General features: G+C 39.6%; 1 protein-coding gene across 1 annotated transcript in view; it reads right to left on the reverse strand.

Annotated features, from left to right (window-relative positions):
• The window catches only part of cdh23 (cadherin-related 23), a 303,992-nt gene that overhangs the window by 246,892 nt on the left and 29,998 nt on the right, over positions 1-27,102 (reverse strand). The gene's annotated exons all lie outside the window — the stretch shown is intronic.

A 27,102-nucleotide genomic window follows, 5' to 3' on the forward strand; every position in this document is an offset into this window, starting at 1 on the left:
TATTAAGATGTATATGTTCCTTCTGGGAATGCAGGCAAATGTAAAAACAAAGTGTGTCGATGTGACAGGAATGACAACTGTGATAGAGCCTGCATTTCCATACAAACTGGAGGACATGTTCAGAGGGCATATTTAATGAACATAAAAAGATGCATATAGAGAGATGATTTTCTGTAGGATGAGAGACACAGTAAAGATGATTCCTCAGGGGGAGCAATTAGACTTCACCCAATAAAAAAGATGGGACAAAGAAATCAGTTCAATTATATGTTCAAACCTTTGAGGCCAAAATAAATAAAATACATCTTACAATAGCCCAACAAATCAAAATGGGAAATTCAGATAGGACAGAGCTTTAATAATATATATATATAAATACGATATGCAAAACAAAAATTACTTGCACTCATCTCTAGTGTTTTCTCCCAAAAAATCAAAATATAAGTGAATATGTCGCCTAAATTACTATAAACTCCCACGTGACTCTAAGGTGCCAGAGTCTGGAAAGAAAGAAATGATTATTGTAATAATTGATACAAAAATTGGCATCAACACTCGCATTTTTTGCAACTCCCAAAATTAAAACAGCAGTTGCCTCGGTGGGCGTTCCAGAATTGTTGATTTAACCAACATAAGCTGACTGAGCATTGTTCACTGGAATTTAGCAAATGGAAAACTGTCCCACGGCCTCCCCTGTCCTAAAACCCTCCTTCTCGGTGAGGAAAAACTACCAAAAACCCAGTGGGAAAAAGTAGAAACCTTGAGGAGAACCACAGAGGACAGATTTACCGTGGTGCAGATGTGTGGTGGCTAACATCGCAGCGGTGTGGGTTTGATGCCAGCCTCGACCATTTGCTGAATATCTCTCCCCATTTCACGCTACAACTGCCCTGTCTAATGTCTTGAAAAAAAAAATGCATTAAACTAAAGCTAGATATTGGTTGTCCGATATATATTGAGACGATTTTGTACTTTTTAGCGTATCAGCCTTGAATCTCCAGCACAGGTCAATATTTTGTTTAGGCCAAACATGCTTAATGGATATGCATAATGTCTTATTTGAACATGTTAGTGTGAAGAGGGGACGGTAGTAAAACAGGATGGTGGATTTAACAAAAAAATTTGACCTGTCTTAAATCATTTTACAATAGTCATACCATCACTAGTTTAAGACATTAGAAACAGCTTCTATGTTGTGTTTTTTTTTCATTCAATGCGGAATGGTAATCGGTAAGTATTGAGATATTCCTTTCATATCCTTTCATAGAGTGAGAAATCTGCTCATAACACTAATGCTATCCCTTCCTGCAAAGAGCTTTATGGCTTTTTAGCTCCATCAATTTAATTTGTTTAAAATATGGCCCAAATTATAAGAGTAGCTCATCTGCAAAAGTTGGTATTTGCTGATTACGAAGAGCTAATTCATCACAATAAAAACCTTATACTTTTATAGCACCAGTGAATCCGGACATTTACGGCGCTGTTTCTCATCTTCCTCTCATTTGCCCTTTTCTGCAGATCCTCCTTACAATAGTACGCCTATGTGTCGCTGATCATACACCAGCATTAGAGCTGTTTGCCACATCAATAATCGTGATAGGGACCAGAGCCCAAGACAAATAGTGCCTGGAGTGAGGCTTTAAGTGACTTCTGTGTTTCGGCGGCGCACAGAGCAGGAGTCCTTGGGAGGAGCTGAATTAATCCTGTAGATTTATGACTAAATCTGTCACGGATGAGAGAGGAACAGCCACGGCCGCTCTCTTGGACCGCTCCTCAGAGAAATACAAGCCCCGAAAACACATGAGCGAAATGTGCAAGCTCCTAAACGGCCCTGATAATGGAGACAAGTATATCAAACATGTGTGAAGTGAACAGGGCAGCAAAAATATTACAAAATAAGTATTGCAAGGGCAGTATTTTAATGTACTATTAAGATGTAAAAAACTGTACTGTGCCTTAACTGTCCCTCAGGTCTTTAAAGGTGGAATATTGTAGTTTTTCTGATGGAGAGGTACACTATCTGCTTGTCTCCATGGAGATGTTAATACTTTGCATTACATTACATTTATCTGTCGGGCATGTTTTCAATTACAGTACAGGTGTTATAAAAATATAGCTTGAAAACCTGCATTCTTACTGTGAGTCTGCTCGCCTCTCCACATGCCTGACCTGTAATGTGCTTCACCAGAATTATGGCAGCACTGATAAACATACTTGGAAATAGGGAATATATATTTATTTATTTTTCGTTACAAAGAGAAGCGCTTTTGTGCATAAGAGGACAGGTAAAACGTCAGCTTCTCTCAACTGGATTTAACAAACGTTTGCACTGTTGTGTGACACTTTGTCCATTCAGCATGATTCATCTGAACATTCTAACTTTTTCCGATTGTCTGTTTCAGTGGATTATTAATGTGACAAACTCAATTCAGAGTGCTACAATATTGATATTTAATATCAACCTGGAGTTAGATATGGAACATCTGGAACACTGCATTTGCAGGTGTGCCATACCTCAAAGTACATCATACACATTAAATGTGTAAGTTATAGTATTGGGATGGACAGACAATGGGTGAAGTGTCTTGCTCAAAAGCACAAAAATACCATATAGATGAAACAATAAAAGTATACCATATGTTTCAGTTTATTTACAATGATACAATGATGATACCAATGGTGTGTGAAAAGAGAATAAATAGAATATTCTTTGAGGCCTGAACTATGAGGCTGGCTGAACTTACCCTGGATACGTTTCTTTTACCCAGATAGACTAGAACGTGGAGAAAGAAAGAGCAGCTTACTTCACGACTCCCCTGAAAAAGAGATGCTACACCTCAGTGAGACTTTCTTGGTTAAATAAAGGTCAATATTTCACTGCTAAAACAGACTAAAGAACAGATGTGATAAAGTAATGAAACAGATCAAACAGTGCCATGGACTGAATGAACGGCTCTGATGTTTGTGCCAAGGAGCGCAGCCAAATCTTTAATTCAGCACTTTCAGAAATATTTTGATAAATGTAATACAGTAGGTTTAGATCATGGGAATATTGCATCATGGAATCATCTGCGTAATCTGTGTAAATAAGTGTAACTTTTTAGCTTAAACGCAAAACCCTAACTCTAAGGTGTAAAACTAACACAGCACAAGACTGAACACACCATCCCACTGTCAAACATGGTGGGGGCAGCATCATACATCATACATCAAGCATCACAGATCTGAACAAGTTTAAGTGAAGCAGTGGCTGAAAGTAAATCAAACCTGATTAATGTTCTAATATACATATATGTTCTAATGTGCTGCATGTTGTTGTATGTTATTTACGTCTGTTTTAATGTCAGGGACCAGATCTGCCTTGGACTAGACGGTCTATGGACATGGCATTGGTTACAATTAGCATGTGGCAACGCTCTCTGTTTTGTCCCTTTCAATCAAATTACTAATAAATACAAATATCTGTGCGGCTGCTTTTCTTCAGCAGGGACAGAGAAGCTGCTGAGAGTCGATGGAAGATGGATGGAGCCAAATAAAGGGAAACCTTGGAAGAAAACCTGTTGGCGTCTGTAAAAGACTTGGAACTGGGACGGAGGTTCACCTTCAGCAGAAAAACGACCCTAAACATAAAGCCAGAGCTATAATGGAATGGTTTAAATCAAAACATATTCCTGTATTAGAAAGGCACAGTCAAATCCACTTGAGAATCTGTTCACAAACGCTCTCCATCAAATCTGACTGAGCTTGAGCTGTTTTGCAAAGAAGAATGGGTAAAATGTCGGTCTGTAGGTGTACAAAGCTGGTAGAGACATACCGCAAAAGACATTCAGCTGTAATTGCAGCAAAAGGCAGTTCCACAAAGTATTTACTCAGAAAAGCTTCGCACGCTGAAAAGCATGTGTCATTTTTGTTCCACTGCACAATTGTTTGTCGCTTTGTGTTGCTCTTTCACAAAAAAGCCAATATAGTTTATTTACGTTTGTGGTCGTGACGTGACAACATGTGGAAAAGCTCCAGGGGTAGGAATATTTTTCAAGAAAATCCGTGCGCATTGATCTAAAATAATACCCACTGTCACATATGCAATTCCTCGTTTTTTCTCGCTCTCATTTTGTTTCTTGTCTCTGATTGGTCTCATTCAGCAACTCAGCCTAGTCTGGAGCAGATTATGACTTTCCATAGAGATCTGCCCCTAGAAAGTGAACCATCTTTGTAGTACCGCTGAACCAGGCTTTACCACAGAAATACCGGGCTCACCCCCTGATCTAGCTTTGTAGTGCAGGCCAAAGGTGCCAAAAGGACAAGTAAATAATGTCTATTTAGTTATTCAATGCTAAGAATGAATGCACCAAAGGAAGTGCTGCAGATAGTGTAATACAAATATGTAAAATCGACATCTTAAAAGCATAGAAAGGCAATTTACATAAAGCAAGAATACAAAAATAAAGAGCACTTATGCAAATGTGAGGAGTGTGCTGCATACATTACATGCTATGGTTTGAAAAGTTCCAGGTATGGGTTATTTACATTTTAAACAAAAACTAAATATTGACATTATAACTGAACAATTTTATACTTGGCAATATGCCCGGCTCTATTGGAATGAATTACTAACTTTCCTTTCTTCAGGTGTACAAATAATAATTCTGTATAAGACAAAAATCACACACAAAAAAAAGTCTGCATTGGTACAGCTGGAAGGAGGATTACGTCGGTTGGCAATGCTCAGACGAGCTTCCAGAATAAGGCGAATAAACTAATATTCATCCAGTATCCTGCATTCACCTTCACAAACACACTCATTCATTGCATCAGTATTCATGGACAATGGCGGCAAGGTGGTGATGTCTTGCCCAAGGACACCCCCTTTGGCACCAGGCATTCCCACAGTCTCCCATCCCAGTACCCACCAGGCCCATCCCTGTTTAGCTTTCCCGAGATCTGACGCGATCAGGAATTGTTGCTATGGCTACTCCAATTGAGATTTAGTCCCAAAAAGTGCAGAAATATCACTGTATATCACGTAACTTTCATTTCATTTTTTAATCAGTTCTTTTTGTAGCATTTTTACAATAACTAATCATGATAATAATGTTGCATATCTTCAAAACAACATTAAAACATATTATCAACATTTCAGCATATCTTGCCCACCCTAGTTGTGTTGTTTTTGTTCCCCCTCCCATGGTTTTTAATCTTCATCCTAGTCTTCTATTATTTGTTCTAGCTCTACAGGTATTTCTCCAACCAGGCCACAGCGCTCTCGTCCAATGACAGCCGGAGTTCGTAGGTCAGCGCTGACTTTCCACGGCCTCATTCTTGACTGTGGCGCCTGCCATTCCCCGACATCCCCGTCCACATCCAGCAAGTTGACAGAAACAACATCGCACTTATATTTCAGCCTGCCACACTCTAAATGATGAACATGTAAACGTCGCAGCGGCAGAGAAAGGCCAAAAGGGGGAGACTTTGGCTTCACTGTGGCTCGGGCTGTGTGTGCGGCGCTTCACAATGCAGGTGGCATGTTCCATTACCGAACCATGATTTAGTTGACTCCCAGGTAATAGTCCGCTCCGGTGAGGTCAGCACAAGGCCAGTCTGAGAGAGAGGAGAGTTGGTTTGGGGGAAATGGAGGCAACAGACTCCGGGGGCAGTTTATGAGGAGGTGGTGTGTGCAAGACTGAGCGAAAACAACTCAAAAGAAAGAATTGTATGTCCGGACAATGGGGAGAGAGTTGATAGCCAAGTATAAAACTGCATTGACGAAAATAAATTACTGCTAACAAGGGATGAGAAAATACACAATTCCCACAAGCGAAAATGTGACAAAGATGAAATTTTGCCATAATAAACAAAAAACTGCAGTTCAGTTCACAAATTTGGACAGACAATTTTTTGCTGTCATTGAGGGAATGCCTTTTAGAACTAGGACTTCTCAAAGAGGCGTAACTCCCCAGAGCTTCATCATTTTTGTTAAGTCAACACATGGGAAATAATAGCTCAGGATCATTCTACACATACGTACATCTCATGGTAAATGTATCTGGCAAGCTCTTTTCCTATCCCTACTACAAACAGTACAAATCATGTTATTACTACCACTACTGTCATTATTGTAACGTGAGTAAATGAGTAAAGTGAGTAAATTACAGGTGATTTAACAATCAAAGTGAAGAATGAACTCTTAGATGAAGCGGATAGTTGCAAGTGCTCTACTTTGTGTCCATAAAAATGTGATCTAGACAAAATTGTGATATTCTTTTTGTGACATATCTGTGCCCATTGTCTGGTTAAATGTGTTGTGCAATATCAAAACCTGCATCCCAACATTTAAAGGCAGGATTATATGTCAATATCACCACACTTAACTCTTTTTTACGGCAACGTGAGAGTGCAGCCAATGAGACACTGGGCCAAATGTTTTTGTCTTACTGCTCCTAATATTACTGCAATCATCACTACAAATATGACCACCCCTTAGATAAGATAACACCAGTTTTGGTAGAACCCTCTGATAAATAAATCAAACCATTTACCTAGAGTATTCAAATATACTTTGAATAGAGGTAAGACACAAAAACGGTTCAGACAAGTTCACCTAAATATTTGATTAAAACCAAGTTACCCCTATCTTCTGTCACTTTTGATGGCATATTCTGTTGGACAGCTGGACATTTGTGTGATCAGCAAGACAAGACTTGAACACTCACGGCGCAGAGTCACCTGTCCACTCTGATCATCCTGCGCTTCACCTCCACACGGCGACCAGAGCATGACGATACCGATAAAACAAACCCGGGAACAGTGCACCGTGGACGGGCAGGATGGATGTGAGCGCGAGCCTCTTGGTGTGAATGTGCTCTGACAGGTCTGCCACATCAGAGCGCGGGATGACCGTCCACCAATGTCTCTCACCGTCCAGAGAGCGGCGGCGTGTGATTGGTTAGTCACAGCCTTGTCTCTCGCCGTTATCGTCACCTCAACATTTGGCTGCGGCCTCATTGTTGACGAGCGGCTTCGAGCTGCGTCTTGTGACTTTCAATCGAGTTCATCTATTTTGTATTCAGGTGATAAATGTTCCCATCACAGCTTCATGTTTAATGATGTTTCTCTCATTGGTGTTGCTTATGTCAACATGGTTTCATTTGGAATTATGTGCACGAAGCAACGGGACATTTATTGATAATTGCAATATTTTGATGGTCAATGGAAAGACTCATGTTCCCGGAGAAACACTGAAATTTAGATCATGACGGTAATAAATAGAGTTGTTTTGTTTGTCATTCAGTGGTTACGTTCACACTTAAACTGAGACAAAAGGCACATTTTGTCTGGTTCATTTTGGAACAGAATGGAACGGTCCGAAAGTGTCTCCATTGTCATATTAAAGTGAACTGTACCCCTCAGTTTGAGGGGTCTGATGGGGGTCGTGAAAGACTCGCTCCCAGAGGGTGCTGGCTCGCTTTCGGCCCCCGGAACGCTTAAGCAAAAGATAATTGAACATTAGAGAACAAAAGAGAACGCAGCCTCAGGTGAAAACAAAACCGCAAAAAGGAAATATAATAAAATACAATCATTTCTCCAAACAGTGACTTGATCTAGTGATAAACCTAATATCCAGTGATGATAAGAGGATATAATTTTCATAAACAGTTGCTGCACAATACAACAAATACAGAAACCAATATAAAATGTAGCTTTATTCAACTCTTATAGTTCTAGCAATAAAACTAGTGAACTCAAATAAGAACAACTGTATTCAAAAGATAAAAATGTAAAAGCAAAGAAAGAAAGAAAAAACACTGAGGACCACACAACTCACACGGTGTTAAAAGGCAGAAACCTTAAGATGAGTCTTGTAACACTCCACTGTGGGGGCAGTTCGGACGTGGGGCATTCCAGAGTAGAGGGCCGACCCCAGAGAAAGCCCGGTCCCCTCTGGTTTGAATCTGCCTCAGGCACAACAAGCTGGAGCTGGCTCTCGGACCTCAGCGGGCGCGCTGGTGTGTGCATTTGGATGAGGTTCGAGGTGTATTGTGGGGTCAGTCCCTTCAAAGCTTTAGAAACAAAAAATCTTCAAATTAACTGGAAGCTCTTGCAAAAACACTAAAATCAGTGCGATGTGCTCTCATTTTTTGCTTCCAGTTAAAAGTCTTGCTACCAAGTTGTGGACCAACTAAGTGTGATAGTGCATGATGGCTAATGCCAGAAAAGAAATCATTAAAATAGTCTAATGGGGACGAAATAAAAGCATGAATGACTTGTTCAAATGTTCAAATGGATAAAAACGGTTTAACTTTGGATAAAATTAGGCTGAAATTATAAATGTCACATTTGACAATGGCATTTGCTTGTGTTTCGAATTTATAATCACTGTTAGAGAAGCAGAGTTTGGTGACTGAGGGTTTTGTTGAGATGACATGGGTACAGGCCCGGGTTTAGACCAATGAATTCATGATTTGAAACAATATACAGGACAGTTCAATTTTAATCAGCTATTTTTGGATACACAGTGTTGGAAAGAATACCTTGAAAAGTATTAAGTAAATTCTGAATACCTGCATTAAAAGGTATTACTTTCCCATAGAGTTGCATTGTATTATAGTGTAAAATGATATAACATTATAACAGCTTTAAGTTTGTTGTACATTTTACTATCATGGATCAGAGAGGGGGGGGAAGCCACAAAGAGCTGCGTTTTCTGATTTGTCTCACTAATATTGTGCAGTGTGAAACCTAAATTGTGAATACATACCACCAAATGAAAGTAACTGCACCAGATTACAGTTACACATTATCATTCTGAATACTTATTTTAGGTACATGTATTGTATTTAGTTACAGCTGCCAACATTGTCGATACACTCATTTTGCATACTTCCCAAACAACCTTAGTGATGATATACATTATTCAGCGCCTCGAATGGGGAGCATCTCCAAGCTAAATATTTTGTCCGGCTGCCTACTGTTTTGCCCTGTAACACGCCGCACTTGTTTTATGGATTATAAATGATCTCATTGACTGCAGCGCTCGTTAGCTCTGGGTCCTAATTGACCAAAATTAATATAGTTTCCTGACAAAGACAATGGCATCGGCAAATTGGCAATTGACCCGTTTGGCCGATGTGAAGCGAGAGGTGAAGAGGCAGAAGCTGGCAGATATGTTTTGAAGCATCTCTCCCACAAATATCCTATAGCTCCTTCAGCTGAGATAATCCTCGGACATGTTTTGGCTGCAAATCAATCGTTCGAGACACAAACAACTATTACGGCCATTTTGTAAGGTTCATGAGCGCTTGTAATTACGGGCATCAGCAGAAAAACACTGGTCTCTGACAAATGGCCCACTGCCAAATAGGTTGTGTGAAACATTGAGAAAAAAAGGGGAGATGACAGAAAAGTCGTGGCTTAAAATATAAAAAAAAAAGAACCATGGTTGCGTCTCAGACGAGCCGCTAAATGCCACAACACCTTGTCAGCGAGACGAGAGGTAAAATGATGTCAACTCGTCATGTATGTCTCGTAATGGTAACGCACATTCAGAGGAAGTGTGAGCTGTTTATTAAAGCAAAAACAGTCACGAGCTCATATGAAAAGTTCACCGCACAATAACCCTTTTTCCTCTGAGGCCGTTTGAAGCTTGGTTTGGGCCTAATTTCCAAAAGAGCGTTTTTGTTTTTTGACAGCTAAACTGGCCTAAACAGTGGCTGGTGACAGAAACAATTTGCCAGACTAAAACCACCTATGTCATACAGTGCTATTACAGATTCTTGTATTTCTTTTATTTTTCAAATTGTATCACGTCTAGAAAGCTTTTGTATCTAATAAATCTATTACAATTTGTAAAATGTAGGCACTGAAAGAAAGGTGGACTATGAATTAGTGAAGGGTAAAAGATTATTTTTTAGAAACTAGGAAACTAGGGCTGCAATTGACTAGCTCTCAAAACTACCTCTATGATCCGACCATATAATTCACCAGCGCTCGGCCAAGACAAGAAAAGTATTCAAAAATGACATCTTTCTTGTAAAAAAGCTGAATAAAAGTACAATTCATTCCTAATCTCCAGCTAACTCCTTCTATGTCTTCTGTTTTCTGCTGTGTTCTGCTCTCATTATAAACCCTTTATAATCAAAATCAACAATTAATTCAATTTTGATTGACCAATGAATCAGTTTTCATAAATGCGTACAGCCCTAGAATGCATAAAAAGAAGAACATTAGCAACAAAAAGAATTAGAGTGATATACAAGTCAAATTTGTCACAACTTTTAAAATTGCGGCTGTCAGAGTGTCTCAGGTCTGCACTGTGATCTGTATCTCTAATATTATACAAGTAAGAAAAAAAAGTATTAAACATTTGTGATGTGTTCCAATCAACAGACAATCTACGGCGGTTGAATATGCCAATAGCAGAACGGTTGTGAAATTATTGTGCCTGATTGGTATCCTAATGTATTGAAGTCATATAGCTGCATAATTGGTATGAAAGCGACAGCAGCATTGGTAGTCTTACAAACCAATTTCAAAATAGATTTAGAAAGCCCTGGTTTTGTTTCATTGGGTTTAGCAGAAGATGTTTGAGGGACGTGGCCTGTTTCAGACCAGTGCAGCATGACAAAGAGCTCTGGTGGCGGTAAACAAAGGCACATACATTTGCACTAGAGACACACGCTGTAAGTGGTGACTGGAGAGCCAGCGCGGCACTTGTCAATTAATCCTATCTGGCACCAGTATGCTGGCCTTTATGAGAACAAATGTCAGCTTTCAAGACAAGGACGAGATAACCTTTCTTCATGATACTGATCCTCGGAGACCGCGGCTATCACACTGCAGTCGGCTAACGCGCAAGGACTCCCGAAAACTCCACCACTGAGTAAACAAAGTATTTATCTGACACAAATCCTTTTTTCAAGTTCAAACATATCAGCATGCTAATTACTGCCACCTCACGCATGCAAACTATATTGTAATAAATGTGCAAGAACTTTGTTTTTTGTAGTTGTTCAGAGAGAAACTCGAAAAACTAAAAGTCAGTGTAATCCCTCAAAAATAGTACATGAAAAAGATACGCTATAGAACCTGCTTGTGTCCTTGGAGATGTTTTGCTTTGTCTGGAGTGTTGTCAATTCGTCAAATTATTATTTTGATTTTATTTGAGACTGCAAATGTGAAGGTTAAAGGTTGAAATATTGTGTATGTGTCTGAGCAAACGCACAAACTCCCTGAGCAGTTCCTTGGACCACTGTGGCCCGTGTGACCCGTATCACACCCGTCCAAAACCTGAAATCAGAGCAATTTACATGGCTAATTACAAGAATTACAGCAGCATTTTCCGTTAGATTCTTTTAATTTGTCCATTTACAATGAAAAAGACAAAACTCTTGATGTTTATGAAGAGTGCAGTATGTTGAACTTGACACTCAGTGCTGGATCTCGCTCTTTTGGCGCCCAAGGCAAGATTTGTAATTGCCCTCTGCTTTCACCCTCAGAAACAAATAGTCTAATATTGGGTCTTTTTGCCAAGACCTTTGAAGGCATTCATTAAGACGTCGATTTGAGAGCAGAACATTTTCTTCAAAATAGATGTAATCTGGGGTATTTTATAGCAACAAATCAAAATTTAGAGCAGTAAATGTCACAATGATGTGATACGCAGGTGGCGGACTCCCCCACACTAAAGCTACATGCACTTTTAAACATTATGACTGCCGGCTCATCACGTGTTTCTGATCACTCACATCAAACTCCTGTGTCAGTGTCTCTCAGAGGAGCTCCAGCCTCACGCGCCTCTCTGTGCTCTCAGTTCTGTTCTCCAGTGCACTGAGCCTCTGTGAGCTGCACAGCCTGAAAGCCTCAAACTTTAGTCAAGACTGGCCTCAGGTTTCAAGTCCTTCGAAAAGAATTCAACAGAAACTTGGAGAGAAATACGTTGCGGTTCTCCAAAGTATAACGTGCGCTATCAAATCTAGCGACGTATTAGTTCATCAGTTGTTTGTGCTCACAACTCTGTGAATAAGAGGCGGATTGACCTGAAATTAGCTTGTGAAGCAGAACATTATTATAGATTCCAAACTGATTCCAGAGCCTTTTTTGAGCTGTTCACTCTTAATGATCCTGCGCTTTCAGGTGTATGTGTGTGCGGATTTTCTCTCTCTTCCTCTCGCTCGTGCAGAGCATAGATTTTGTGTGTGCGGAGATCGTGGGAGCAGCGCACAAGAACACATGTGAGCAGCTTAGGGGGAACAGTGATTACAGTTTTTATTTTTTTTATATATATAATCGACAAGTCACAATTAGTTAATCGTGACTCGTCGATTAGCTTTAAACTTCTCTATCTCAAATGTATTCCATTACTGGTGGTTTTATTGAGTGCATTCTTATTGTGAACAGGTTCGACTTTGCTTTGTCTTGATGGGAAAAGATACGTTTAATGCCATGATGTGGAGCATTTCAGGTAATGTACACTGAAACAAGCAGGTGGAAGACCTTTGGCAATAAACTATAGAACTACACTTACACTAAAGCGAGAGATGGCAGAAATGTGTAAAATAATGCATTGAAAGAGCATCTGTTGGCTTCTATTACTTCAAAGGAACATTATGGCATAATACGTGCAGCCAATGCTGCAAGTCATTGAAAAGTATAAAAAGCAGAAACTGTAGATACATTTTATTATGAATTAAATCTGGTTAAAACAGGAATTATTTATCCCCTGCTAAGTTTTCTGAACCTCCATTTATGTTGTTTACCTGCTGAGCGTTTTACAGCACATCATATAAAGCATGATGCAAACACGGGCTGTAAAATGACATGTGCTGCAGTATCAAAATCACAGAATATAGTAGATTTGCAGGTACGTCAACAGTTCTACATGCGGCTCTATTACATTGTCAGTGCGCAGACTGACAGACAGGAAAATACTCAGCGAGCATCACCAAGCAGACACTAACAGGAGAGGAGAGAGAGAGGGAGGGAGGAGAAAGGGAGGACAGAGGGAGGGAAGAGGGAGGAGTGAAAGGAGAAAGAGAGAGAAGACATGAGAGAAAGAGAGAGAGGGGAGAGAGAGGATGAAAGAGGGAGTAGTGAAAGGATAAAGAGAGAAAGAGAAGACATGAGAGAAAGAGAGAGAGAGAGAGAGAGGATGAAAGAGGGAGGAGTGAAAGGAGAAAGAGACAAAGAGAAGACTTGAGAGAAAGAGAGAAGAATGGAGCGAGTGGGAGAGAGAAAAGACACAAGAGAGGGGAAAGAGAAAGGATAAGGGAGAGAGGAGAGAGAGCATAGAAAAGAGAGAGAAAGGAAAGAGGTGAGAGAATGAAATTGGTGATGGGAGGGACATGGCGAGAGAGGAGAAAGAGTATAACAGAGGACGGGAGAAGAAAGAGCGGTAAGTAAGGAGAGGGAGAGAGGAAAGAAGATGCAGAGACGAGAGAAATGGGAGAGAGAGAGATGGGAGAGAGGAGCGTAGAGAGACAGGATTACAGCGAGGGGAGAGGGCAGCGACAGGAGAGAAAGCAGAGAGACGGGAGAGTGAAAGGAGACTAAAGAGAGGCGAGGGAAGAGAGGAAAGACACTAGAGGGAGAAAGGACAGAGAGAGAAAGGGGCACAGAGAGTGGAGAGTGAGAGGTAAGGGGGGAGGGGGAGAGAGAGAGAGAGAGAGAGAGAGAGAGAGGGGTGCTGAGGTGAAACATCAATTTCCAGGTTAGCTGCTCTGCATGGCTCAGGCAGGTATCAGGCGTGACCCACCTGGGAGCGATAAGCAGGTGCTGAGACTGATCTGCACCAGCTCTGCTCCTGCTAAAGCAGCAACACACAAATCAGCTCATAGAGAACAAGCGCAACTGGAGAGGAGGAGGAGAAGGAGGAGGAGAAGGAGGTGGTGGAAGAGGAGAAGGAGGAGGTGGAGGAGGAGGAGGAGAAGAAGGAGGAGGGCGAGGAGATGGAAGAGGAGAAGGAGGAGGTGGAAGAGGAGGAGAAGAAGGAGGAGGGCGAGGAGATGGAAGAGGAGAAGGAGGAGGTGGAAGAGGAGGAGGAGGTGGAAGAGGAGGAGGAGGAGGAGAAGGAGGTGGAAGAGGAGGAGGAGGAGAAGGAGGAGGAGGTGGAAGAGGAGAAGGAGGAGGAGGAAGAGGAAGGGGAGACGGTGGAAGAGGAGGAGTAGGAGAAGGAGGAGAAGAAGGAAAAGAAGGAGGAGAAGAATGAGGAGGAGAAGGAGGAGAAGCAGAAGAAGGAGGGGAAGGAGGAGGAGGAGGAGAAGGAGGAGGAGGAGAAGAAGGAGGAGAAGAATGAGGAGGAGAAGGAGGAGAAGCAGAAGAAGGAGGGGAAGGAGGAGGAGGAGGAGAAGGAGGAGGAGGAGAAGAAGGAGGAGAAGAATGAGGAGGAGAAGGAGGAGAAGCAGAAGAAGGAGGGGAAGGAGGAGGAGGAGGAGAAGGAGGAGGAGGAGAAGAAGGAGGAGAAGGAGGAGGAGGAGAAGGAGGAGGAGGAGAAGGAGGAGGAGGAGAAGAAGGAGGAGGAGGAGAAGGAGGAGGAGGAGGAGAAGAAGGAGGAGAAGGAGGAGGAGGAGAAGGAGACGGAGGAGAAGAAGGAGGAGGAGAAGAAGGAGAAGAAGGAGGAGAAGGAGGAGGAGGAGAAGGAGACGGAGACGAAGAAGAAGAAGAAGGAGACGGAGACAAAGAAGAAATGTGGGCTATGCTAATAATGACCAAGGAAGGATGCAGTATCATTTATACTATAATTATTACAATTAGGGATGTCGAGATTATTAGCTTAATTGATAATGGGGAGTATTTAGGGCACAATGTATTTGTAAAGATTTAAACATTATAATTGCAACTTTTTTATTTTTATAAACTGTATAGAAAAGTGACAATTTCCTAACTAAATTAGGTTAAAAGAACTGAGACAATTTTAGAAGCAAAATTACATCCTTTCTGCTTACACTTTCCTCAAAAAAAGAAAAGCTAACTTCAGAGTGCTTTCTTATCTTGCTGTTTATGTCAAATTAATTATTTTGAAAGTTTGATTTCATAAAGCAGGTCACATATTGAAAATATTGAAATTGTGACATCCATAAATATTTCAAAGTTACATCATAATATTGTTCACCCACACAGGCTTTACAATAGGCTAAGGTAAGAAGATATTGACCAAAAAATAATATCTAAATTATGATTATTATTTTTGCATCTTGTTTACGTTATTCAGACATATAGTTTGACTGAAAGTACCGCTTTTTCTGTCCGCACTGCCTCTGACTGGAACCTCCCAGCCTCAAATATCAGAAATGCAAACTCATATCACAGCTTCAAATTTGAGTTAAAACAATGGCTCTTTGCAAACCAGCTCTGACTGCACCTGCCCTTTCTGCTGCCCCCTGCAGGCCACATGTTGTGTACTTCATGTGTCTGTGTGTGTTTGTTTCTGTAGTGTGTGTATCTGCTCTTTAAGTGTCGTTGTCTGTACCTGGATGATTGATGTGTCTGTGTGTTATAATTTAAATAGTGTATATATCACAATTTCTATGTAAAATGCTTGCGTGTTCTTATTCCCTGTTTTAGGCTGACTATAACAGCTGTCATGGGACTGGAGATGAAAAATTACCTTTTGGCTAATTGTGGCATATTTACAGAAATGTTTATTGATATGCACTGTCCCAGACATAACTAAATAAATAAATAAATCATCAGGAATGTGCTAAAATGTATCTGTAAATGTCTCATTGAGGTTCAAGTATCGCACAAAATGTGAATCGACCACAAAATTAATCACAAAACATTACACTACACGTTTCTGTCTTTTTGTTTTATTTTTTATCATTTTAACCATAGACGATATTGACAATATCCTTATTTGGCGTATCCCCAAAACAATAAGTGCAATTCTAAACTGTACATTTTTCTGAATATTTTATATATTTATCTTTTGAGTAGATTTATACTATACATTTGCACTCATTCCCTTCAATTCAAATACCTCCCTGTGACTGTTATTTTGAACAGAGAACAGAAAAGAGATAAAAGATGATTCACTCGACAAAACCTTTCTTACTTTTTGGCATTTTTGGCTCCTACCCTCCTCTGTTTGCAATCAGACTTAGCTCGGATTGATGAAGACTAAACCGTATATCGGCCCATTGTGTGAAATTGCTCCCTTGAGAGTTCATTCTAAGTTTGCGGGAGCGGTGCCACATTGAGTCAGGTAATCTTCCCTGTGTCTGCGTCGTCTGTCAGCTCTCAGCTCCGAACAGCAGCCCCACGTTCACTCAGACAATTTCAATTAACTTTTACAACCTGGAGAAATATCACCACCGCCATCCAGAGCACTTTTGTCTTTGTCGTGTCTCTCTTTTCAAGTCTGGTCATTACACTGGCTGAGAATCACATCCACAAAAAGGTAAATAGTGAATACGAAGAGAAACAGACCAAGAAAAAGAAAGAAAAAAAGACACTGAAACGAAGACATTTTTGTAATTTAATACACGGCAGCACTTAACCTACAGCATTGATAGGGAATTTTATATAAATAATGATTCACTGAATAAAATACAATAGTCTTATCTGAGACTTAAATGGCTGTCGCTCATTTTTAATAGGGCAACGTTACACATTTCTGTTTTTGCTGTTGCCAAACTTTGAATGTCTCTATCAATCTATCTAAAAAATAACAGTAGGTATAAATACATAATATCATATAATATAATATATAATCAGAGTTTTCCTTGTTTGGTAGGTCTATTGGCTTTGAGTTTGAGTTAAGAACCCAAGTCAATGACCTCTTTGAGTTTCAAGTCATTATACCAAATTACCAAACATAGCACATCTTTTTGAAATGAATATGATTTTTGTAAATAGTTGATTAAAAAAGGCTTCAACACTTATAGAGGAGGGTGGGACATGTTCAAGTTTAAACACTGACGGGGCCACTACCTATCTACTGTAAAAAGTGAAGCCAGTTTGTAGAAGCATCGAGTTATCTCACGTCACAGGGCTCAAAGTCAAATCACATGTTAACGCTATTCAAGTCCAAGTCGAGTCCCAGATCGTCCACTTCATCCAGTCAAGTCTCCATTCATCTAAATAGTGGATATTGAATAGTTAAGCGCATTCACAGAAAAGACAGCCACGACTGTCCAGATCAATTTATTTTGATTGTGGTTATTGTGGAATATGTTTTCTATGCAAAACATGAGCCTGAATTTGAATTAGAATTCTCAAAATGTAAAGTTTTTGTTTGAATAACACAGCGCGTAATAATAATAAACCTATATACACACGGCGTGTTTAGTAAACGCAGAGCATGTAGTGCGGGATACGTCCTGATGGATGGGGTGTTTGCAGACTGCGCTGAACCATGGACCCCATTATTTCCTGGGGGAGCGAGGGGGGGACGAGGGCACCGCGGAGGAGAGATAAGAGATGATTGACTAAACCCAAACACAAGTCCCACATGCAGCCAGCCCGCGCCCGTTCTGCAGAATCCATTCAGGGATCCGCGGGACAGGCCTGACAGTGCGGGCCCGACACGTGAAGATCAAACCCTTCCCCACGAATGACGGACGTAAAGCATTTTCACGACGGGTAAAAAACAAACCGGCCAATAACTGCACGTGGACAGGATCTGATATTGGCGGGGCTATCTTTATTCTGATTGGGCAGATAAAGAAAACACAAAAGCGCTGTATCTTAAATGGGATCAAACTTGGCTGGAGTGCAAATGTTCAAAGTGTGTTGGATGTGGGGGAGGTCACTGTCTGCCTTCTCCTGTGGGAAGGTTGTGAGTTCAAATCCTCAGATAATCAACAGTGTCAACGATTATACATCAGTCTACAGTGTGTGCTTCACAGTAAAACTAGCATCATTGAGATTTGTATGGAAGTTTTGTGTTTTTAAGGAATCATCGAATGTTTTTCAAATGGTGAAATTGCACTGTGTATTTTAATGAGCCATGTCAGTGTAGGACCATAAGGTAATGTGTGTCCAATGATTATTTTAGAAGTCGACTAGTCAGCAATTGTTTTTTCCAATTAGTCGACTAGTTAAGCAGTTTTTGTGCATTGAGACTTTTAAATACATTATAAACCAAATAAAGGTTGAAATATGGCGACGTGTATATTACTGATTAAAATGTGAAAAATGTCTTGATGTTTTGACGTTTTATGTTTTTTACGTTTATGATGTTTTAATAATGTCACTGTATTTGTTAGAAAAGGTCTTTTGGCATGTGTTTTAGAGTCTTAACAGTCCAGATAATTATTATATATTTTTTTTAATATAACGTCAACTACCAGTAATCACAATTATTTGATTAAACAGCTCTTTTATTTGTCATTGTTTTATGCAACTGCCCCGGGACTTCAAATGGAAAGCTGAATCCGGTATAGATCATATTCTCTTTTGTAAGAATAATGCATTTGAAATAAAGAATAAACTAAACTTAGACACATGTTCCTGGCAATATTATGGATATTTCTCAGACTGCTTTCCATCAGCATAAACATTCATAATGTTATTTGAATTGTACAGATTGTAAGTACACGAGTCAGTTCTGTTAATAGATTGATGAGATAGATTTATAATTTATTTTGCTTTATTGTCTAACTAAATAACTGCTGAGAACTCTAATCCACTGCTTTTTATTTGTCTTGCACTGAGATCATCCTCATGGCAGAACACTTTAAAGGCCACCCAGCTTGATGTTTAATGTTATATTATTATTGAAAACATACAAATTTATGCCTCATTTACTTTTAGATTGGTATGATGTATATCCTATTATAAACTGTTCTTCATTGTCTCCAACGGTTTTAAGTAATGAACAGTGTCATGTTTGCCTTAATGCTCTGCTGCCTGTTACTTGGATCTAATTACAGCAGGCTCCTATCACACATCTGTGAATTTTACATGAGATAAGGGCTGCAACTAACGATTATTTTGCCTATCAATTAATTTAGCGAGTATTTGTCAGATAAATCGGTTTGAGTTGCAAAAAGAATATGAAGGGTTAGATCAATTTGACCCAGATGAAGCTAAAGTGATGCCGCTTGAGGACATTAAAGATCAATAAGTGTGTTTCCACTGTCTTTTTGATGTAATTCTTGCTTTGAGTGATGTTTTATCACTCAAAGCAAGAATTACATCAAAAATCCTTCTCTTGGTACGCTTTGGAGTCTGTGTATAGTCCAGAGAACGATTGAACGATTACTAAGAGCTGACCAGGAATGTCCTGCCGAGACTGCAGTTTACCGATTGTTTCAGCCCGACATGAGACACATTTTAGCAGTATGCTATCTTATCACTATACAATGTCTTCTTATTTCTATTAAAATATGTAAATGATATTATATACTTGTCAATTTAATATCCATTTATATTTTCGAACAAAAAACTACAACAATTAAGCTACTATGATTCACAGAAAATGTAGCTAAAGATTTCAGATATTCAGAGTTCAGCTGTAATATAAATATCTGACAGACATTCAACTTAAATAGATCCTTGTTGATTTTGAATTCAACTTAAATAGATCCTTGTTGATTTTGAATTGCTTTATTTTGCATTACTTGCTAAAATAGCAAAATAACAAGAAAAGTGACAAATTCCTCCTGCTTATTATAAAATTGCTTATAAATTGTATGCATAAAGACTTTCATTACATGATTTCGTTAGCAAGTTAAAAAGTTAATATTGATTGAAATATACAAAAGCTAATGTCCAGGACCCATAGTTCCTCCATTAAAACGAGGAGGCGTTTGGGAAAGAGCAGCAGACATCAACACATTTTGGCCAGCCTCTAATAAGTCCTTCCTTGGGGCTACTTCCTGCTCGCTAATTATTATTGAATAAGAAATGCAGCGGAGCTAATTAAAAGTGCAAGGTATTTACTATGACACTAGAACAACACCGGGACCTGAGAGATGAGAAGAAAACAAATGAAAAGGTTCTAAAATAAACAAAAATCATTCAGTCATTTATAAATTAGAGGAGCAAATAAATTAGGTGGATTTGTGGAGGTTCTATCTGACGACTGAAGACAAAATATTGGCTTCCACTGCTGCTGAGAAAAGCTTGGAAATGAGACGTGCAGAGGGCAGTGGAGCTGCAGCGAACAGAACTGTTTTGAGCCTAGATGTGAATGTTGTCAGAGTCAGAAAGCTGCATAAAACGAAAACGCTGATTCCCCATTTAGTCTGGTCCTTGAACTCTTGAACTCAGAGTCGGAGATTGTTCATATGATGCTAACATGTCAAGACTACTCACCTAACAGCTATAAAGGTTCTCATCGTCTTCCTCTAGGCCTCCACCCTCACAGCTCTAACCTCAGCATCCATATAGTACATCCCCAATCCCTTCTTTTCGACAAAATCACCTCAATTTATCTCTAAAACCTTGCTATGATACTTTAGCTCCTGATCCCACTCTAAGTCAGGAGAGAAGCTCAAATCATCAATCATATATTTTATCAACAAAATAACTTAGAATGTATTTATCAGCACAGTTTTAGAATGAATGTCTATTAAAGATGTGGGCGTGTTACCCAAAGGCATGTACAGTAACAAATCAAATGTACATAATGACATTCGAGACTTCCCTGTCGGTACAATAATTAGCATATCTTCAACATGGGACCCGGACCTCCCAACAGACAAGTGGAAGTTTCCTATCCTGAGCAAATGTTGCTTTGCCTACTTAATTGCTCAGCTGAGGGCTTAATCTGCCGAATCCGGGCAAAGTGGATTAGGAGATGAGAGTGTTTAATCAAAGTGTTCTTCTCGTCTAATTACACATCCCATTTCCTGACACTGCGCTGTTATAGTGTTATCTGCCATAGTGTTTGAACATCAGCACACTTTAGCTGCCTCCCTCAGTGTGGATGGGCCCGGCGCCTGCATGTGACAGCCTCCATGGATCCGAAACACCAACGGCAATAACAAGAAACAACAATGATAATTACAATATACACTATTGCTGCTATGTGTCAAGAAGGCGCGATGAGAGGAGATGCAAACCACAGCAGATTAGGATCTACGATACAATCTGATAATACAGCCAAAAAGTGAATGGACAGTAGAATTACAAAAGTCAGACGATAACTTTATATATTTTGAAGAAATGTGAAAAGAAGTTTTTGTTCTACTGAAAAGCAATGTTTGCAGCTTTTGAATGTTTTATTTTTATTTTTATAAACTATACACAATCAATATTAGCCCTTTTTGTATCTATCTTCAACCTCTTTCTCAATGTAAAAGGTTGTATATAATCTTTTGGTATAGACCTCGTTCAGTCACGTCACAACTGTTTGACAAAACAAACGTATACTGGACAACTACAGCTGGATACAAACTACACTGAATCGATCCAAAATGAGCGGTGATTCAGCCAATCCGACATTATCTAAGTATGTAGAACATTTAGATGGAGAGTTAAAGAACCAATATGTGATAAAAAAGTGCACTTCTTCGGGTGAAGGATCCCTATAATTTCCCTGCAAGTTTGTTCACGTCGATTCAAGATTGGCGTCAGTTGAGTCTACTGCTGCGGGTCGCTCTACATGTGCTTCTGATTGTGTAGACATCTTTGCAGAATACTACCACTAGCACACCAAGTTAGCAACACACGTGTCTTTCACATTTGGTAGCCGCGCTGCTCAGCCGCTCTGTTTCAGTGTGACAGGAGGCTCCGCCTTTATCATTTAAATAGCAGTAACCTTGCGCCCAACAAAATAGTGCCAATATGCAGTGGTAAACATGGCTCTAACACCGTCCATCAGACATCCCCGACTTTGTCTACCACGACCTGTACAATTACTTGGTGAATCGTCAGTCTTCACTGGTAAAGCGATGAAAGCTTATAAAAGTTTAGATGCCTACAGTTATTTCATGTCAGGACTCGTTAGTGGAGTCCAGCTGTGGAGAGTGCCAAATAAGCCACTGATCGTGTCGAAGGCCTGGTGCAGTTCAATACAATAGCTTGGGCTCAAAAAACAAAACGTTCGGGAAGTGTAATTTGCTGGAAATTCAGCCAGTGGCACTGTGGTTGCCAGTTTTGTCTCTTCACCGCAGCCACTCATCTCGCTCGCCTTTCTGGGGCTTTTGGGAAGCGATAAAATTAAATGCCATCATTCTTTTCTTATCGATTGGTACATCCATATGCTAAGCATGAAATTACCATGTTTTCGTGGTTGTGTTTGAGGTGAATAGAGACGTAAATGCAAATTGTCGGCAGTGTTTCACTCATGGATCTATTGGGTTTCACTACGCGTGGTGGTTTGTTTTGCCGTCCAGCGACATGTGTCACGTGACCCGCTGACGTCAGCTGCACGAGGTCTATAGTGTACGGTCAAAACATGATTTATTTGATGATTCTCGGATGATTGCGGATATTAAGTTAATTTTTGGTTATTTGTTGACTTTTAATTCCTGTTTAGTCCCTGTTTAACTCGTAATTGCAATGTGATATTAGAGATAGATATTTACTGAAATTGTGGTCAGTAGGAAGGCACCAGGAAAGGTATCTGACATTAAAAAATACATTAGATCAAGCTCAGATACGTGACCAACAACTGCAATAATAGTAAGCCTCATCATCAACGTGGCATCACACAAAACTAAAGCTGTTTTATCATCAATTATTTAGGAATCACTCACAACTGTGGAGACTGTGTTATTGCGGAGAGTGAATTTAATATGCAAAAACAAGGACACATTCGCACAAATTGTTTATGCATTAAATGTATAAACATCTCAGTCTGTGCTTAAGTTAAAAACAAAGGACACATCTGATTCTATAGCTAATTCTTACTGGCTGTTATAGCATCACAAAAACATTTAAAAATATATAATATATGGGGCCAAACTTGTGTCTGATTCCACCTCTCATCACAATCCTTGAAAGTTTCCCTTTCATATTTAGTCATTTAGAGTAAAATACTTTCAAATAGATGTTTACAATAATTCTACACAGAGGAAAATCGGACTCTCTGGTCTCTGTTTGCAAGTGTACTTTTCATTTCATTCTGGTCTTATTGACTCAAACAAGCCATTTTGTATCTTTAGTCAAAAGCAGATAAACTTTCGATGAACTGCAGATTTTATTTTGGAGCTTTTTGGAGTTGCCCGAAGTTAAGCCTGAGGGAAAAAAAATAATTCAAGCATTTTCAGGAATATTGCAGATGCATTTGAGGACACTTCCTGCTCATGTCAACAAGAGTAGTAGTAAATTGTCTGATTTATTCAAGCGAGTGGAAGTAAAATGTACTCTTTGCCAATAGAGCTTACACTGCTGTTCTCAGTCAATATGACTAACAGCCCTTTATTCAGCAGAGGAATAATTTGCTCCTCTGTTTCAGTGTCTACCAAATATCATAAATCTTACTGTTAATGCAAATACAGTACGTTTAAATGTGCTGTACTTCCCACATATTATTGCACTTGAACATACATAATTTACACTGCCTTTTTCTGCAGTTGAAATGCCACACTTAAAGTAATAGCCGCTGTTGATATTTACAGCTACAACTATTTCTCAGTTCTATTTAATTACATTTCTAACTCATATTCAGGGTTGAAATGTCTATTTGAGTCAGTGTGATAGTGTAGATCTTTTACTGTTACAGATTCATATTCAGAGTCACATTCACACAACACCTTTTCAGACATGACAGATATACAAAAATGTATGTTGTAGGAAAATAAGAACAGATTAAAAAATAAAACGTTTCTATTGATATGTATTTGCTTTTGTGGTTAATTTGACCATTGATTCATTTTTTGTGCGATTGTTGAACCTCAAACACAACTACTATTGCATGGATCGCTAAAACATCATCTGATCATTCACGTCAGGATTGTCCCACGAAAAACTGAATCAACCAGACAATGCCGAGCAAAGGCAAGATCAGAAAAGGGGAACAGCAGAAGACCTTCAAGAGGAAACGCTTCGTCTGATCTCCGGCTGAAACAACAGAGCGGAGTTAGACACTATCACTGGGCAGTCTTTTGTCCTGAGGGCTGTTACTCACAACAGACTGCCCTGACACACGCATCTGCTGACCCTACCTGACAGAACATCCTGCAAACTGAAGACCTACGAACATCAGACGTCGCAGTCCAGAAAAGTGCAGTGCAAGGAACCACGATGATACTGTACAGAACCATCAAAGAACCTTATTGTGATCATTTCTGTCGCCCTATATCGTACTTCAATATGTGTTATCGTGACAGGCGTAGGTCAATGTAAAACTCCTCTAACCAGGAGCCTCGTTCTATCACTGAAGCATGACACCTTCCTCTTTCAGACCGGGCTCTTCAGATAGACTCTACGTGAGAAGGAGGAAGTGTAACTCTGATCAAATATCCATGCTCCCTTCAAGCGCTCTCCCTCCCATCTTTGATAAATAACTGTATGCTCCGTCTGCACCACCCACAGCATCAGCTCCAGCGCCAAGCCGAGGATCTCCACTGTAGGCTACGGTTTGGACCTAGTTTATAGATACAACTTTGGGTTATTTTAGTCCAGGATCAGTCAAGGTGTGTTACTGTTTTTGTTCTGCTTTAGTCCAGGACCACACAAAAGTTTAAAACAAAAAACTACACTACTTACTAGTTTCAGAACTCTTGAGCGAGCATAAAACCACTTGGGAAGTAAGAAACTGTTAACATTCACTGTGTATAAAGAGTGTTTATTATGATCAAAATCCGTATTGAGCCTTTTACCAGTACAGACCTGGTTTTGACCTGTTTGTGTCCAGGTTTATGTCAATAAAGTTTAGTCCTGATATTGTGTTGTTGTTTTTAGGATGTTTCTATTTAGATTTTTAAAGATGTACTATGTAACTTTTTGTCACTTGAGTGTCTGGAATGTTCTGCAATGGTATTAAACATCACCAAAGAGACAAGATGCTGACACCACTAGGGAAGCCAACTCACAGTAAGTGTTTTTAGGCATTAATGCAAAATAGACAAGTTTAATGCTTTGCTGCGGAACGTTCCAGATAAAGCAATCACTAATGAGACAAGCAGGGGTCAGACTATCCCCCAAATGTTGTGTAGTGCTCCTTAATGTTTTTAAAGTTCATACACTTAAATATGATCTCAAATAGCCTTTACTACAGTGTCCACTCTTCTGTTTTGTGAGCACAGAAATAATTTAACCAATAAAGCCAATTAGTTATAAAACACACCACACCAGTGTCTTTTCAAAAGCGTCTAAAAAGTATAATAATGCATAGTACATTAACTATAATTAAGTGTTATCAGGGTTATGCCATACTTGTTTTAATCGCTTAAACCTTGAAAGTCAAAGTCTACAGTGAAACGTATATGGTGTGCATACAGAGAGCAAAGAGTAACAGGTTTAAGCCTCCATTATTTTGTCAGAGGTGCCATTATGTGAAACCTATGCTGTTACATCAGTCAAAGGCCAAACGCCTCCATGGAGACGGATAACCAATTCATTTGAAGGAAACCTGATCAAGCTGCTGTCTCACTGCGCCTGGATCCCAGACAAGCGACAGGTGCTCATTTACAAACGTTAACCCAAGTCCAACGAACAGACAAAAGCACAGACAGAAGAGAATGTTAAAGTAATTATAACGTGCTCTATTATGTTTTAAAAGTATTTCAAGGGGGTGTTGAAGACTCCAATTGGAAAAGTTAACATATTGCACTTTTAAATCAAAGAATAAAAACTTGATACATATTCCTGATTGCTTGCGTTCAGGATTTTGTAGTATGTAGTATTTTGTGAGTTTTGTTTATTTGGTTGAGGGGTCATAAATAAATAATTTTGGTTCAATATTGTGCATCAAACCACATACCACAAGTGACGGAACAATTCAAATGCGAGGCAGTCGTATTTAGGGTTGTGCAATTAATACAATTTTAATTAAATCAATGGGGACTATGTCAGTAAAAGCATGTGTTTTGGAGCAGAGTTTAGACTTTTTTGTGTTCAGTGACATAAATGAAGGTTCTGGCACGTTTGTTGTTTAATTAAGATAGGAATACTAATTTGTTTTTTATAAGACATGATGAAATATGAGTTCAAGAGTCAGCACACATGCCGGGTGAAGTGTCGTGAGTTTGAATCCCAGCTTTGACAATTTACTGCATGTCTTCCCTTCTCTCTCATCCCCATTTCACACTCAACTGTACTGTCTATTAAATCCTACAGGCCAAAAAACCGTGTACAATTATACAATGTGACCAAAATTGCCATCAGATTCAGCCCAAGCTGTAAGAGAATCCAATGTTATGTGAAGGTGAGTTCAGAAGCTTACATTACATATTCTGCAGCAGTTTTCATCCCTCACTTTAGTCCTACAATTAAATCATCTACACCTTCCAAACGGCATGGGAGTTAGTTGGATAAAATAGTTGGTCTGCATCCATTGACTGCTGTTCATACTTTGAGTTTTAAAGTTGTTTTAGTGCAGCATATGGCACACACTAGCATGTGTTTATGTGGAGGAAGGCCTCCTGGGCGAGGACATCTGCTGGACTAATAAACAATAATTCTGACAAATTATTATAGTGCGACCAGAGCCCAGAGCAGTAATGACCGGTCCAGGGACATGAGTGACAGAGGGGCAGAGCCAACGCGCCTGGCCTGAGTCCCAGCTGCTGAGAGAACACGCTGATCTACGGGCACAGGGCAGCGTGAACAGGGCAGTTAGGGAAATGAACAGCGCCCCTCACCACGCCGCACGCTCTATAATCGAGAAGGTCAAAAAACTATTATGCCCTATCGTTTGAGCAAGTATCAATAACTAAATAACATGAAAAGACTTGTTCCTGAATAGATTTGAAATAAAATGTATCTGTCATTGTCAGGTTAGAACGGGTTGAATTACAGTACATCGGAATATAAATACCACATGGTGATTTTACAAAAACTACTGAAGAAAATTCTATTCTATTGTATGAAACGGATCAATTTTAGTTTTGAAATTGAGTTTGTCCGCCAGTAGATGATATTACATTTCAAAGTGTGATACAGTATATTGCTGGTGATAAATGATCGTATTGTTTGAAGACTACTTTATCACAATGATATTCCATGATATCTCAAGTAAAAACTTTGCTAAATGTACCCTTATCTATGACACAA

Source organism: Eucyclogobius newberryi, unplaced genomic scaffold (genome assembly GCF_026437365.1).
Source record: "Eucyclogobius newberryi isolate DKJ021-1_F unplaced genomic scaffold, fEucNew1.0.hap1 SCAF_8, whole genome shotgun sequence".
NCBI lineage: Eukaryota > Metazoa > Chordata > Actinopteri > Gobiiformes > Gobiidae > Eucyclogobius > Eucyclogobius newberryi.